The 15,744-nt window shown below is 38.8% G+C and overlaps 1 pseudogene; it reads right to left on the reverse strand.

Annotated features, from left to right (window-relative positions):
- Window positions 1–5,446: 5,446 nt before the first annotated feature.
- Window positions 5,447–13,226, reverse strand: LOC103738650 (annotated as a pseudogene).
- Between the last annotated feature and the right edge of the window lie 2,518 nt (window positions 13,227–15,744).

A 15,744-nucleotide genomic window follows, 5' to 3' on the forward strand; every position in this document is an offset into this window, starting at 1 on the left:
CTGGTGTCCTCTAATGGCCTTTCCTCGGTGTGTAGGGACAGAGAGACTGATCTCTCTCATCTGCATTTTAATCCCTTCATGAAGGCCCACACCCTGAACTTCACTGAATTTAGTTACCTTCCAAAGGCTCCACCTTCAAATATCATCACTTTAGGATTTAAGGTTTCAGCACATAAATTTTGGGAAGACAAAATTCAGTCCCTAGTACTCCTCAAAATATACTTTTCATGTAGAAAGTGATTTATCTATAAATTAAAAAAAAAGAAAATAAAGAGTTGACACAGTGTAAATAAGAAACAGTAACTTTTGGGCAACAATATTAAAAACATCATAGAAGGAAAGAATATGTTCTTAAAAGAACTTCAATAAAGAAAATCTATAAACAACACAAAAGTATAAAAAAAAAAAGTCTTGCCAAAAAGAATGGCTAAATCTCTTGCTAGGCAATTTAATTTTTGGTTTTTTCCATTAGCAGCCCTGAATTTTGGCAGCTTTTTAAAGCAAGATTGCCTATTCAGAAAATGTTGCTTTGTGATAAATGGAGGAGTAAGCTGATGCTGTAAATTTTTTTCCTTAATGGTTTCAAAGATAGCTTGACTCTGAGTAATATATGGAGCTAAACCACTCTAGATGGTCTTAGTGATCTACCCTGCTCTTTTACTATTTCCAAATCATAGCTCCCTATATCCACCTCAAGAGCCTGTCCCAGTTCATGAGCCAAATCTGAGGAAGATTAGGTATCTCCTCAGCTCCCATCAGTAGGACTCACACCACTGTGCTCTCTGGCTGAAGATGTGTCTGGGCTGAGCTCTAGTCATGGTAGACTTAGATCTCTGCCACTCACCCTCCTGCCTAATGTCTTCTGTGTGCCACTGGGCTTCACTGGCTTTCCTTCCTAAGTAAAATTATAACTTTCCCCAAACTCTCAACCAGTACAGAGAAGGTATGAGTTTGCTTTTGGTAATTTTTCACTGACCAGAACTTACTTGACTGGATAGGCCTGCTTCAAACTACTGAACTTCAATCATCATACACAATTACTGTATCATTCCACTGGACAGGGCTACATTTGTGCCACAGCTTGTCAAAGCCAGGTTGAACTTCAAGTGCCCTTTGGACAGTAAACAAGGAAGTCGGCCTCTTCGTCTAATTCTGTTTCTTTAATCTCTGTCATACTTGGACATTCTTTTAACTTCATCCCCTCCTCGCCAACTTGTACTGCTAAATTCCTGGCATGTCTTCAACTTCCCACCTATTCCTACTACGATATTGTTTTTATGGCTGACTGAACAAAATTGTACGGTCAACAAAAGTTAAAAACTGATGCAGGAGGATTCTTTGTTAGAACTTTTATTCCCATTTAGTTTTCTTTCTGTGACTATAATTAGGATTAGGCCACTTTTGATTCCTGTCATAGTCCTTCCTGGCACAAGGTATTTAAGTAGTTTGACCCTTAGTTCATCTGTAAAATAGGACAGTGAGGCTTATACTGATACCAGAATGATGAAATGTAGTGATATACCTGTAATTCACTTACCACATTGTCTGGCATACAGTAAACACTAAATAAATGCTTGTTATCTGACACCAGACCAGAATGACTCCTTGGAATCTCTACCAATCCAAAATTAACAATAGTCAGAAGTTGAAAATATAAGTCCCAAGCTGTTGCCTAATTGTAAAAGTTAGACTTGGAACTCGATATATGGTCTCAAGTAATTGCAAACTATGGTAAAACTTTCTGCTTCAGGCCCTATTCTTGATTTTTTACAAGGGTATATGAACATTAATGGGATATTGTCTGACCATCTGTTTATCATTTCCTAAAGCACTGAAATTTCCTTTAGAAGAATTTCTTCCCTCTCACTCTTCCCTTCCAATACTCTGACTCTGTCCTATGAATTTTTTAATTCAAAGCTTTGTTCAACATTTGCTTCACTCTAATCTCTAGTCTCACTGCCCCTGGAAAGTTCTCTGGATTCAGGCTTGTACTCTGATTGTTGACAAAGCGATCACACTCTGCCAAAGCTTTGTGTGCCAATGCAGCTGCCTCCAGTCACCAGGCAGTTCTGCCTCAGCTTATTGCTGAAACGTCACCAATTGCACACCTAACCCTTTGAACTGTGACTTAAAGCTTTGTGTCCTGCCAACTTGAGTAACCTGATCTGACAACAAATTTCAATCCAATGTCAATACTTGCTGCTTTCTAGAACTGCTATTTTAATAAATAGTAGTGTACATTTGTCAATGTATATTTAATATTGAAAGTCAGTCTATTCCATTATCCCATTCCCTGTGTTAACTATGCTCCCCCGATTTTAGCTGATCAAGAAATATCGACTATAGGCCAAATGTGGTGTTGCATACCTTTAGTCCCAGCATTTGGGAGGCAGAGGCAGGTGGATTTCTCTGAGATAGAGGTCTACCTAGAAAGGGCCACCTGGGGCCACAGGGAAACCCTGTCTCAAAAAAAGAAAAAATACCAAACCAAAGAAAAATCAACTGAAGCTAGAGAGATGAGATGGTTCAGCAGTTGAGAGCACCTACTGCTCTTGCAGAGGACCTGAGTTTGGTTTCTGGCACCCACACCAAGCAGTTCACAACTGCCTGTAACTCTAGCTCTGGGAGTCTAACAACCTCTTTAGACTCTATGGGAACCTGTACTCACATATATAGATACACCTAGTGAAAAATAGAACAAACCCTTAAAAAAGAAGAAACAAAGAGCAACTGGATTCTTTACAATGGAATAAGTTCTGTATTGTAAAATTATCATAGCTACCTGGGAACTTGGTGATGAAGTTGCAGTTTATTTGTTTGGTTGGGTTTGGTTTGTGCAAGCTCCCTAATAAAATCAGTTCTAGTTGGGGAATATTAATGGCAATCCAGTTGTGGGGTACTTGAGCTATAAACCAAAGATGCAGTCCTAAGCATCCTCTTCTACATTTTTTAATCAGATATTAGTGTCTCACTGATAGTCTATCAAGGGTGTGAATAGGCTACTCTACAGAATCATAGTCACAGTTACAAGATAAAACTAGCTTTAGAATACTTCTCTGGGTATCAGGAAACCCACTGGCATATAAGTAAATGAAAATAAAGGTTTATTATTACTGAACTCAGTAGAATGAAACATTAACAAAAGCAATAAAGATAATTATGCAAGAAATGCTAAGATTATAATTAATAAAGGGAATGATAATAATTTGATCTTACAGGAATAAAATGACTTTTTAATTTTAAATATTATTCTATTGGATGACATAAGGCTCTTTGTATGCCAGTGTACACTGTATTTTCAGCATATCCCCCAATACTGCCACCAACCCCTTTCTCACCCCCTTACCTCCTGCTAGACCCCTGGCTCCCCTAAGCAGTTTTGTTTCTACTTTCATGTCACATGTACATATATGATTTTATGTCTCTACATAAAATCTAGGAACCACAAATGAGAGAAAACATGCAATAGCTTTCTTTCAGAAACTGACTTAATTCTTGTAATGATCATCTATAGTTGCAACCATTCTTACTGCAAACAACATAACTTCTTCATGTCTGAGAAAAAATCCACTGTGTTTATCACATTTTCTTTCTCCATTGCTCTGTTGGTGGCTATCTAGGTTGGTGCCATAATTTAATTATTCTGCATAGTGCTATAATATACATTGATGTGCAAGTCTGTGATATGGTGACTTGCAATCCTTGAGGAACCCAGGAGTGATATAACTGTGTCATATAGTAGTTCTGTTCTTGGTTTTTTGAAGACTAGCAACATTGATCTCCATAGTGGCTGTACTTGTTTAATTTCCCAACGGTCATTTATTTCCCTTTGTCTGTATTCTCTCCAGCATATTTTGATACTTGTTGGTTTTTTCTTTTGTTTTGGTGTGTGTGTATGTGTGTATGTGTGTGTGTGTGTGTATGTGTGTGTGTGTGTGTGTGTGTGTGTGTGTGTATGTGGATTGGGGTGAGAGAAAAATCTCAATGTAGTTTTAGTTTGCATTTCTCTGATGGGTAGTGAGGTTAAAAGTTACATTATTGGCCATTTGTACTTTGTTGAGAACTGTCCATTTCATTAGCTCATTTATTGATTGAGTTGTATGATCTCTTGAATTTCGTTTAGTTCTTTGTATATTCTAGATATAAATGTTCTTGTCAGATGTATACTAGCAAAGATTTCTCTCCCGATCTGTAGGTTGTCTCTGCGATGGTGGTTTCTGTTGCTGTGCAGAGGTCTTTTCATTGCAATGAAGTCCTATTTGTCCACTCTTGGCATTGCTTCTTGAGCAACTAGAGTCCTAAATAGAAAGTCGTTGCTATGCAAACACCACAAAGGGTTTTCCATACTTTTTCCTCTAATATTTTCCAAATTTCAGATCTTTCCTTAAGACTTTTGATTCATTTGGAGTTGATTTCCATACATGGTGGGAGATAGGGATCTAGTTTGATTCTTTCACATATGCAGAGTCAGTTTTTCCAACACCCATTTGTTAAAGAGGCTATCTTTTCTCCAGTGTCCATTTTTGGCATCTTTGTCAAAAATAGGGTGGCTGTAGCTATGTGGGTTTATATCTGCATCCTCTATTCTGTTCCATTGATCTACATGTCTCTCTTTGTGCCAGTATCATACTGATTTTGTTACTTTAGCTTTGTAGTATAGCTTGAAATCAGGTATGTTGATAGCCACTATTGCTCTTCTTACCATATTGCTTTGACTTTCCAGAGTCTTCTGTGCTTCCATATGAATTTTAAGATTTTGTATTCTCTTCTGTGAAGCATGCCATTGAAATTTTGATGTTATTGCATTGAATCTGTACATTGTTTTTTGGTAGGACAGACATTTTCATAATATTAATTATCCAATCCATGACCATGGAAGGTCTTTGCATCTTATAATATCTTCCTCAATTTCTCTTCTGTGTTTTAAAGTTTTCATTACAGAGGTCTTTCATGCTCTTGATTTGGTTTATTCTAAGGTGTTTTGCTTCGTTTGGTTTTTGTTGTTGTTGCTGTTGTTTGAAAAACAGTTCTTCATTACAGCAGTATATGAAATACGCATAACTTTGAATGTTTATAAGTGAACTATATTATAATTGATATTTCAAGCTTGGAGGAATAGCTTACATAGTTTATGAAACTCACCAGCCTTTCTTCTTCACACAGACACATAGAAATGCCTGTTTATGTTTTTGCTAACAGTATACAAATTTTTAGTTTCCTCCCTACTTACAATCTCAGGTTTTCATGTACATTCAGTGAATATTTTTTAAAGGCAGTTAATATACCAGTGACAACACCTTAGAAAGTAATGAACAGTAACAGATAAATCGCTGACAATTTTTTTTTTACTTAGTTCATTTTTCCTTTAGAGGAAAAAGGAAATTTACCTGGGCATCAAGCCCAAACCCTAAAGATTGACAATATTCTCAGCATGTTTGAAAGCATTCTAAACAGCTATTTCCATTTTAATAGTTGGATGTGGATTATATCCTTCAATCTGAAAGTCTTCAACTTTGAAGTCATCAACAGTCTGAATGTTTCAAAAGATTCCGAGCTTTGGAAAAGGTCTTGGTTCTCGCTGGAGCTGAATTTTCAGTGGCTCAATGTGATTCAGGTAAACATATGCATCTCCCAAAATAGTACAAAATCACCTGACTTCAGGTCTGTGATGTGTGCGATCATGTAGCTTAGCGGACATAGCTGGCGATGTTGAAGGGCACACCCAGGCCCGTACCTCCTGACCTCTGGTAAAGTTGGCAGGACAGCTCCCCATTCACCACATAGAACTAGCAGAGGACTTGACAAGAAGCCAGCGCCATCAGAGGAAGATCTTTTGGGTTCCAGGCACACATGATTCTTCTGTCAGTGTTGGTTTTGATGGTATCAATAACTTTCTGCAGCTTGTCTGCTCCTTGACCTGAGTAATCAGAATCCATATCTTTGTAGTCTGCTCCAAAATGCATCCACTGGAAACCATAAACTGGACTCAGGTCCCCTTTCTGCCGAGTGGAGAATCCCTAGGCTGTCCAGAAAGTCCCGGGATCCATTGGCATCCCAGATTTTCTCCCCCCTGGAGGACAGTTCTTTAGCATTTGTGGATCCCTTAATAAACCATAGCAACTCCTCCAAAACACCCTTCCAGAATACTCGTTTGGCTGTGAGCAGAGGAAATTCATCTCTCGGGCTGTAGCACGCCTGCATGCGGAGCACCAACAGGGCGCTGGTGCCAGTGCGGTCCTCCTTCCTGAAGCCTCAGCACAGGATGTGCTGCACCTGGCCCAGGCACTGCAGCTCCCTGTGTGCCGCAGCTGGCGCCTAGTTCTGTTTGAGGCAACTATGAATGGGCTTGTTTTGCTAATTTCTTTCTCAATATGTTTATTATTGATATATAGAAGGCTTCTTGTTTTTGTGTGTCAATTTTGTATTCTTCCACTTTGTTGAAAATGTTTATCAGATCTAAGTTTTCTCTGGTGGAGTCTTTGGGGTCTCTTAAATGTAAAATCATATCGTCTACAAATAAGGAGACTTTGGCTTCTTCCTCTCTTATTGGCATCTTTTATGTCCTTCTCTTGTCTTATTGCTCTAAGACTTCCAGCACTATATTGACTGAGAGTGGAAAAATGGATACCCTTGTCTTGTTCCCGATTTTTGTGAAAATGCTTTGAAGTTTCCCCCATAGTGTTAGCCTTTATTGCACTGAGTAGTATTCCTTATATTCCTAGTCCTTTCAAGGTTTTTATCATAAAATAATGGTGATTTTTATCAAAAGCCTTGTCTGCATCTACTGAGATGATCATGTGATGTCTTTCCTTGACTCAATTTAGAAGATGTATTACATTTATTGGTTTGCATATGTTAAACCACCCCTGCATCTCTGGAATGAAGCCAACTTGATCATGATGAGTGATTTTTTATTTGTGTGTGCTTGAATTCGGTTAGCAAGTAGCTTATTGAGAACTTTTGCTCTATAGTCAACAGGGAGATTGGCCTATAATTTCCTTTTTTTTTTTCCTTATTTTTCTGTTCTCTGGTTGTGCTAGCAGAGTGATACTGATTCCATAAAAAAGAGTTTAATAGTGTTCCTTCCCGTTGTATTTTATGAAATAGTTTGGTGTTATTTCTTCTTTAAAGGTCTGGTATAATTCAGCAATGAATCCATCTGGGCCTAGAATTTTTTCAGCTGGGAGAATTTTTATTACTGACTCAATTTAATTCCTAATCTGTTTAAGTTGTTTATTTCATCTTGGTTTAATTTTAGTCATTTGCCTCAAGAAAGTCACAATTTTTTTTTCTTTTTTTTTTTTTTTTTATTTTTTTTGAAAAAGGTTTTTCCTATAGCTCCAGCTGGCCTGGAACTCGCTATGCAGACCAGGCTGGCCTTGAACTCACAGAGATCCACCTGCCTCTGCTGTCCAAGTGCTGGAATTAAAGGTGCACTCCACCATACCCGGATCATTAATTTCTTTTAGATTTTCCAATTTAATAGGACATAAATCTTTAAGATATATACTAATAATTTTCAACCAGGTGTAGTGGTGCCTGCCTTTGATCCCAGCACTCAGAAGGCAGAGGCAGGCAGATCTCTGTGAGTTCAAAGCCAGCCTGGTCTACATGGTGAGTTCTAGGCCAGCTGGGGCTACAGGGGGACCCTGTCTCAAAAAGTTTTAAAAAAAGATATATGTTACTAATTTTCTGAATTTATTTTAATTTGTGTGTGATCATGTTCATGTGTGTGCAGGTGTAATCCCGCCCCCCCATACGTGCATGTATGGAGGCCAGAGATCAACACTTCTTTTGTCACTCTTCACCTTATTCTTTGAGAAAGCATCTCTCAGTGAACATGGAACTTGCTATTTCAGCTAGACTGGCTGACCAGCAAGCTTCTGGGCTGCTCCTGTTGCTGGGCCCACCCACCCACCTCCAGTGCTACATGCTGCAGATGCCATGGCACCCAGCCTTTTTATGTGGATGTTGGGGATCTAAACTGAAGTCCTTGTGCTCATGCATCAGGCACTTTGCCCACTGAGCCATCTCCCCACTGCTGATTTTCTGAATTTCGTTGGCATTTGTTGTAATGTCTCCCTTTTCATCTCTAATTTCATCAGTTTGGGTCTTCTCTCTATTTTGGTTGGTTTGACTAAGGGTTTGTTGATCTTCTTTACCTTTTCAAAGAATCAACAGATTGTTTCATTGATACTTTGTGTTATTTTTTATTTCCATTTAATTAATTTCTGCTCTGATCTTGATGGTGATTTTTCATCTACTGCTTTGGGGTTTATCTATTCTTGTTTTTTCCAAGACCTGGGGTCTGTTGTTCTGGTTTGTGTCTCTGTTATTGTTATGAATACCAATACCAAAAGCAACTTGGGCAGGAAAAGGTTTATTTCATCTTACAAGTTACAGTACATCATTGAGGGAAACCAAGGTGAGAACCTGGAGGCAGGCACTGAAGCAGAGACCGTGGAGGAATGCTGCTTATTGGCTCACTCCCCCCGGCTTGCTCAGCTACTTTTCTTACATAGCCCAGGCCCACCTGCCTAAGGATGGCACCACTCACAGTGGATCAATTAGCAACAAGAAATGCTCCATAGACATGCCTACAGGCCAGTTTGAAGGAGAGCATTTCTCAGTTGAAATTCCCTCTTCCCAGGTATGTCAAGTAGGACAGCCAATGTTAGCCATCATAATCATTAATTTATTTGAATTCTCTCTGATGTTACTTTTCTTAGACAGGGTTTCATATAGGCCAAGCTGACCTCAAAATTCCCATTATATAAAATATGACAGTAGTTGTACACTACTGTGCCTGGTTTGATATGATTCTGGGGATCCAGTCCATGGTCTCATGCATGGTAGGCAAGCACCCTGTCAACTAAACCACATCTCCAGCCCTGGCACCTTTTTTGTTTGTTTGGTTGTTTTGGGGGGTTGTTTTGTTTTGTGTGTCTCAAACAAAGACCCTGTGTCAACAAAGTCTCCCTATAGTCCCAGCTGGCCTGGAACTCACTGTATAGACCAGGCTGGCCTCAATCTCACAGAGATCCCCCTACCTCTATCTCCCAAATGTTGGGATAAAAGCCATTTGCCACCATACCTGGCTTGTTTGTTTTTTTGATACAGGGTCTCAAATAGCTCAGGCTGGCCTCAAACTTGCTATGTAGCCAAGGCTAAACTTGAACTCCTGATCCTCCTGTCTCACCTCACAAATGTTTGGATTGCTTGCCACTATGTCTACTTTCCTCCAGTTTTTAATGTAAGCAATTGTAACAGTGACTGTACCTCTTAATATTAACTAACTTACTGTATTGCATAGATTTTTGTATGCTATGTTTTTATTTTCATTTAATTATAGGAAAACTTTGATATCCTTATGATTTCCTTCATGATCCATTTACCATTCAATAGTTTATTATTCAATCTTCATACATTTGTGTGTTCTATAGCTTACCTCGCTTTTGGTTTCTAGTTTTATTCTACTGTGATCAGACAGAATATAAGAAATTATTTCAATTCCTGATATTTGCTAAGACTTGCTCTGTGTCCTATTATGCATTCTATTTTAGAGAAAATTCTACGGATTTCTGAAAAGAATGGATAATCTGCAGTGTTTGGATGGAATGTTCTGTAGATGTCTGTTAGGTCCATTTGATCTATGATGTCATTTAATTTAAATGGTTCTCTATTTTTTGTCAATATTTCAACTATTTTAAGAGTGGAATATTGAAAGTCACCTATTATTATTGTATTGGGTTAATCTGTGTCTTTACATCAAGTAGTGTTTACTTTATGAAACTGGGTACATCAATGTTGAGGTTGAGTGTGTATGTTTTTTAATTGGAATATTATCAGTATGAAGTGACCTTCATCTCTTCTGCCTAATTTTGGACTGAAATCTATTTTTTTAGGTACTAGAACAGCAGTCCTGATTTCTAGTTCCATTTTCTGTGAATATCTTTTTTTTAAGTATTTTAGTCATTGTTTTTACTTCAGGTATATGAATGTATTGCTTGCATGTATGTAAGTGCATCCATGTCATGCAGTGCCTACAGAGGTCAGAAGAGGGTGTCGGATCCCCTGGAACTAGAGTTAAGGACGGACAGACGTTGGCCATTATGTCCAACCTGTGGGTGCTGGGAACTGAACACGCATCCTCTGCAAGAGCAGCCAGTGCTCCTAACCACTAAGCCATCTCTCGAGCCCTATCAAATAACATTTTTTTTTCATCCTTTAACCCTAAGGTTGCATTTGTCTATGATGCTAAAATGCATTTTTTGGAGAAAAAAAAATAGATGGATCCTATTTTTCAATCCAATCTACTAGTCTGTGTTTTTGATTGGGGAATTTTGTGGAAAGCTGTGTGCTAACCCTGCCATTTTGTTGATTGTGTGGTGTCTGGTGTCTTCCTAGCTGCACTTTCTTGCTACTCTTCCAGCCTGGCTTATCTTTTCTGTAGCTTCTTGAATGTGTTTATTTTTTCTCTTAAGTCTAAGGATTTCATCAAATATCTTCTGAAGTACTGATTTAGTGGTCTGAAATCCTTTATTTCATTTTTAGCATGGAAAGGTCTTCTTTCTTCAATTATGGCAGATCATTTTGCTGGATATAGTAATATGGCCTGGAAATTTTTTTTTCAGGGCTTTGACTAATCATGACACCCTAGCTCGTAGGGTTTCTGTTGAGAAACATGTTGTAAATATGCTGGATTTCCCTTTGTATGTGACTCAGTGATTCTCTCTTGCAGCTTTCAGTGGGTTTTGTTGTTGTTGTTGTTGTTGCTGTTGTTGCTGTTGTTCTCTAGGTTTAGTGTTTTGACTATAATATAATGTGAGGAAGTTCCTTTCTGGTCTCATCTGTTTCGTAGTCTCAATACTTCTGGAGTCTAGATTGTCATCTTCATAGATTTAGGAAGTCTTCTGCTATGATTTTACTGAATATATTTGCTATGTCTTTATTCATTTCTAAATTTCAATTTGATTTTTCAATATATCTTTCTCCTTATTGAATTCCTGTTTCATGTTCTGTATTGACTTACCTTTTTCATTCAATTGCTTATTTATACTCACTCTCTCACAAGTCATTTATGAGATTATTTTATTCTATTTTATTTCAACAAACACTTTTTTTTTTTGTCTTTTTGAGACAGGGTCTCCCTGTAGTCCCAGCTGGCCTGGAACTCACTATATAGACCAAACTGGCCCTGAACTCACAGGGATCCGCCTGCCTCTGCCTCCCAAGTGTTGGGATTACAGGCATGTGCCATCACATCCAGTTCAATAAACACTTTTATAATCATTTTTAAAATTCTTTGCCTGGGATTTCATCTAATTCACTTTATTGTGATCCATTACTGTGGAATTGATATTTTGGGTGGGGGTATGAGTCAGACTGCCTTGATTTTTTATGTTCACATAGTTTAAAGGTTATTAAAACTATAGGAAGTTCTAGTACAGACTATACAATATAATGGGTAGGGAAACATGCAGAACAATAATAAAATCTAACCAAGCAATATGCAAACTAAAGCAAGACCATAGCAGATATTTATATGAGTGAAGACTGAAAACAGTAGAACTGGAGAAATGGCTCAGTCAGTAAAGAGATTGCCAGGCAAGCCTCTGGACCTGAGTTAGGAGCCTCAGCACTTGTGTAAAAGATCTAGGCACAGCAGTGTGCACCTAAACATGGCTTTGGAAATGGAGAGACAGGATGATCCCTGGGGCTTGCCAGACAACCAATCTAGCTGAATTAGTTTCAGGTTCAGTAAGAGAATCTATCTCAAAAAGTATTAGGATAGAGAGTGATTCAGGAAGACACACAATATCTACAGCTGGCCTCCACATCACACAGAAACAGACACACACACACACACACACACACACACACACACAAACACATGCAAACACACACAAAATAAAGTTCAAGAAGTAATAAAATTGACAAAAATTAACAATAACAAGAAAGGTTAACTGTAGTAAAAGGACATTTAATTTAAAATAATCATATTAGGCAATATTTCTCCCTTAGTGGGATGGATTTTGAAGTCTTCCCCTCTCTGTGATGTTTCATGTAGCAAATTGCGATTCCAGTTCAAATCTATAAAACTAGATTTGGTGTATGCATTTGTCTAAATTTCCTTTTGGATTACATTTCTGGCACAACTGTTCGGAGTTGAGCTCCCATGTTGATGCTCTCTGTTCAACAGCAGAACCTCAGCTGAAGCCCCTCACAGGAGCTGAGTCCATGCCTCAGAGTCTTCAGTCCTGGGACCTTGCTGCTGATAATGTATCTGGTTCTTGGTTGTCCTGCTAACTGTTCTTGCAGCACTTGGTAGAGGGGAGCATGTCCCAGTGGTCTCCATTAACATTGGCTAGGGCTGTTTAGAGAAGCTGGGTACCAGTTTGCAGTCCCTCCTACCTGCTTCCCTGCAGAGATTGCACCTGACTTAATAAATTCATTCGTAGCTTTTGTTTCTTGCAGAAATAGAGATTATTGATTATTATCCTTACTGTTTTCTTACACTGAGTCCCATGGGCTTCTAAACTCCCATCTCATCCAGAAGTCGTATAAAATGGCTTCTTAACATAATTCTGAGTACTTTACGTTGTAATAATTATGGCTATCCCGAGTGAGGGATAGTGTAAGGACAGAAACACTGCAATTTTTTTTTTTTACTTTTCATTAGTCCTATTGTTGATGGCAGTGTTGTTTTTCTGAAATTCGTGTGTGTATAATGTGACATAAAGCAAAATGAGTGATTAGGGCACATTGTAATTCTGCCATCCACAACGTTTAATATAAATGAAGAGAGACCAACTAAATTTGAATTTGAATTTGAGATTATCATCATGAACTCACAAATATTTTGTAGCTCAGTCCACTGGAAAGACTCAGAAGCAAGCCCTGAGTTACTGCGATATCTTCGGCCTACATGTTTCAGACTCCAAACAGAGGACAGCACTATATATTTTCATATTGCTGTAACTTACTCCAAACTTAGTAGCTTAAAAGAATATACGTTGCGTGTCTCACTTTTTGAGGTTAGACATTCCAAAGTGGTTCTCATTAATCTAAAATCCAGGCATTACCAGGGCTGTGCTCCTTCTTGGAAGCTGTAAAGGAGAATTCATTTGCTTTGATTTTCCAGCTTCTAGAGGCTGCCAGCATTCCTTGTTTCCATAGTAAAAGGCAGCTCCGAATTCTGCATCCCTCATCTCATCATATCTCATACTGCCACTCTCCTGCCTCCTTTTATTTATGGAGATGCTTGTCATTACATTGAACCTACCACCAGCAGCATACACCCCCTCAGTCTCAAAATCTTTGGTTTCACCTCTCTCTCTCTTTCTCTCTCTCTCGCTCTCGCTCTCGCTCTCACTCTCACTCTCGCTCTCGCTCTGCTTCTTGCTCTCACTCTGATTTTATGTTTAATTCTGTTTGTACATGTGTGCCTGTACATTAGTGTGTGCACATTAGAGTAGTTGTATGAGGAGGTCAGAAGAGGGTGTCAGGTCTCCTGGAACTACAGTTACAGACGCTTGTTAGCAGCCATGTGGGTGCTGGGAATCAAACCCAGGTCCTCTGCAAGAACAGCAAGTGCTCTTAAGTGCTGAGCCATCTTTCCAGCTCCTTTATGTGCATTTCTTAATTAATTTTCAGAATCCCTGTATGTAGGTTCTTTTGTCAGTGCATCTCATGAACCAGCAAAGTAAAGGAAAGCCACTGAACAGTTTAAGTAGAAACCTGATATAATCTACTTTATACTGAAGAGCGTCTCACTGACTGCTGTGAAGAGATTAGACTACAAGGGCGACCAGGGAGAAGTCGCTGTAGTAAATGGGTGTGCAACATGGTAATTAGCACCATAGAGGTGATAAGATGGGTCAGATTCAGAACATATTTTAATTAATATGCAGAGAGAGAGAGAGAGAGAGAGAGAGAGAGAGAGAGAGAGAGAGCTTTAAACCTTTTGTTTTTTCTGAAAGCTAGCAGCCTCGTAGTGGACTAAATGATGGTTTCCAAATGTCAAGAGCAGCTCCCCTGGCAGTGCAGTCCATGTGGAAGATGAAGTCAGGGACTTTTTTTCTGATAATTTGATGCAGCCTACATAGCCACCCCTTAAGGAAAGGTTATGATTTTGTTGTGGAAAGGGAGAAAGCTGCCTTCCACTTTCATTGTTCTGTTGTTCTGTTGGCTCTGGCAAGTGCCACATCAGCTCCCTTGTGAGCTGACCAAATGTCACACCCACTGGGTTGGAGAACATGGAGGAACAGATGATAGGAAGCTAAACACTTGGAAGTGTATTAAGATTCCAAGGTTTCCTAGCTATTTCTCAACTCTTCCCTTTAGAAACCTTCCCTGATTTGATATAAAACTTTCATAAGTAAATAAGAACAATGGGGATTCTAACAGCTGGAAAATGAAAATGTGAGAGCCAAGCTAAATCTTTGCCAGGTCTCCTGCCTAAGGAATTTGATTAGGATGAATATGCTGTGGGTTACCTAAATAAACACGTGTGTTTCGAAATGACCTGGCACACTGTAGACATTCTTGTCCCTCCCAAGTTCTCATTTTTGCCTCTTGTTCTCGCCTCAAACATGTTTGTCTCCTTTATGATCGTCTCATTGTGGTCTCATAATAGTGGCTTCCCATATATCTCTTTACTGTCTCCAAGTAGATTATATGTTTCAGTGATTCTTTAATGTGGTGTAAGGCTGCCAGCATACTGTCAAGCTAGCATAAGCCAAGATTCATTTGGGGGTGAGGTTGGCATAAAGGGAATCACTATAGGTTTATAGTCACCTACATTCTAAATATGCATGTGTATAAGACACACTGATGTAATACATGGTTTATATAATGCAGTATGTATAATTATACTGTATATATGTATATATGTATATATATATATTATATATATAATGTACTATCTATTTACTATGTAAGACATGGATAAATAGTTGTTTTGTTTGGATGATATCCATCCACCACCATCACCCAACACACATACCACCAATGCCAAACACACATACCCACCCATCCAGGGACTTCACATGGCCCCGTATGCAAGCAATTCAACTACATTAGCCTTCAAACATCTTCTAAACCCACATCATTTTCAGAGTAAAATTTTGTCGATGGCATGAAGATAAAGTACACAGATTATTTTTAAATCCTTTATTTTCTTGCCTTCTTTAAAATTGTAGATTTCTAGATCCCTTTGGAGCCCATCCTAAAGAGCATCACGTACTCTCACACTGATGACGATGAACTGATTGGTGACATTTGCAAGCAAAGGGAAACGAAGTCAGACTTAAATGTTTAAGATTAACTCTCCACTTTAATCTCACTTCCAGGACTGAATTAATCCAAGATCATCATTCCGTTCAAATCCTCTGTCATGAGCCTCAAGGACACCCACTGTCAAAGTGCAGACAATACTTTTTCCCTTGTCTCTTCGATCGCTCTTCCAGTTCTGCCATCCAAACTCCACCCAATTAATTATCTAACAGGATATGAATTGCTAAGGCGACCTTTGAACAGAGCGTTTTAAAAGTCCTCAAACTTAGAAACAAGTGCCACTTCTCAGAGTGGTGTCTATTTTCCTGATTGGGCACTGGCTCATAGAAGGCTAAAGCCTTGCCTGATATACAGTATAATTCCCTGGAACTGGATTGACGTTCAAATTTCCCTTCTCCTCTGATCCCTGCCCGCTTCCCCACCAACTCTTTCTCCTTCCTCTGTCCT

Source organism: Nannospalax galili, unplaced genomic scaffold (genome assembly GCF_000622305.1).
Source record: "Nannospalax galili isolate Female #2095 unplaced genomic scaffold, S.galili_v1.0 scaffold38, whole genome shotgun sequence".
NCBI lineage: Eukaryota > Metazoa > Chordata > Mammalia > Rodentia > Spalacidae > Nannospalax > Nannospalax galili.